The following is a 1,814-nucleotide window of genomic DNA, read 5'->3' on the forward strand; positions in this document are numbered from 1 at the left end:
ATTAACCCGGCCTGGCTTTGGACTATAAGTCGCCAGTATGATGATAAATTATCCGGTGTTTATTAACCCGGCCTGGCTTGGGACTATAAGTCGCCAGTATATATTTGGATTGCGCCATTGGAATCATGCGCTCATAAATCATTGGATTATATTATTCAAATCTTCAAATAGCCAACATGGCTGGATTTTATTGTGGTTATCAATAACCAGTATTATGATTAAGGTTTTCAAAGTCGCTTTAGCGCAATGGCTATCATATTAACAACGGATATGATTTATTCTACAATTGAAGCAATAGTCCCGAATCGCTGCAGGCTTACGACCCGGCACTTGGGGGCTACATTATTCAAGTTGAGATTACATCAAATATGCAAGTCTCATGTCGCTGCAAGCATGCACCATGACACATGGGGGCTAATGCAAAGTCATTTTTTGCTCGCCTTATTGAAGACCCGACTCATCACATGGTAATGAGCCGGCCCTTGGGGGCTACCAATTGCTGTTGTCAACAATTCAAGGTACACAAGTCTTAAAACCATTATATTGAAAGGTCCACACCTCAGTTGGAAGAGTACAAAGCTCTTAACCTTATGGACGTGGGTTCGATACCCATGGAGAGGTTACATCATATGATGTTATTTTCAATGAAGTATATATAAAGTCCCATCTCAATATTATCTTACTGAGCTGGCCCTTGGGGGCTACACGTTGCTGTTCAAATCTATATGATCATATCTAGAAAGTCCCTGCTCATTATTGCATAATGACCCGGCCCTTGGTGGCTACATTGGTTGAAGTTTTTATGAGTATAAGGCAATTACAAGTCCCAGGTTGCTACAAGCATAACAACCCGGCACCTGGGGGCTACATATGTGGAATATTCAGTTGTGACTAGTGACTGAGATGAACAATCTGGATTTCTTCAAGGTTGCAACATTTATATTTGAACAAGTCTTAAGTTATCACCATGTTCTCCTCTTAAGACTTGGGGGCTACAGGTAATATGCATATAAAGGAGGAACATCTTCAAATTCTCAGTTTTGGGCAAATCAGGAAGATTAATTGTGTGACCCGGCGTTGGCAACAATCATAACCCGGCGTCTATAAATGGTCATGACCCGGGATCATCAGTTTTTATAACCCGGCAATTTTGGCAATCATAAACCGGCAAGTTCTACATTTTCAAACCGGCTGATATCAGTTGAATATTTGAAGACCAATATTTTTGTCAAATCAGAGCATTGAAGGCCGATTCAAATGGATTCTTCACTACTAGGAAAAGGGCTATAGATGGAATGGCCACTAATGGCGCACCAGACATGTGGTGCGCCATTGCTATATAGCAATGGCGCACCATGTGCTGGTGCGCCATTAGTGTGAAAGACACTAATGGCGCACCAGACAAACGGTGCGCCATTAGTAACAAATTTTATTTTTTTTATTTTGCCAGACATACTAATGGCGCACCAGGACATAATGCGCCATTACTAGTTGTAACTAGTAATGGCGCACCAGCAACATACTGCGCCACTAAATTTTATTTTATTTTTTACTTTTTTGCAAAACTACTAATGGCGCACCTGGTGCAGTGAGCCATTACTAGTTTAAGCTAGTAATGGCGCACTGCTCCCCGTGCGCCATTAGTGTATATTTCATGGACACTTGAGATCTCGATCCCCCTCCATCTCGATCGCTATCCCACCTCGCCAGATCCGGTCCCCCTCGCCGCCGAGCACCCCCTGCACCCTCTACCCCGCTCCACCGGGCGCCGCCGCCGACCCCCCACACCCTCCCCCGCTCCACCGCCGCCGACG

Source organism: Triticum aestivum, chromosome 7D (genome assembly GCF_018294505.1).
Source record: "Triticum aestivum cultivar Chinese Spring chromosome 7D, IWGSC CS RefSeq v2.1, whole genome shotgun sequence".
Taxonomy (NCBI): Eukaryota; Viridiplantae; Streptophyta; class Magnoliopsida; order Poales; family Poaceae; genus Triticum; species Triticum aestivum.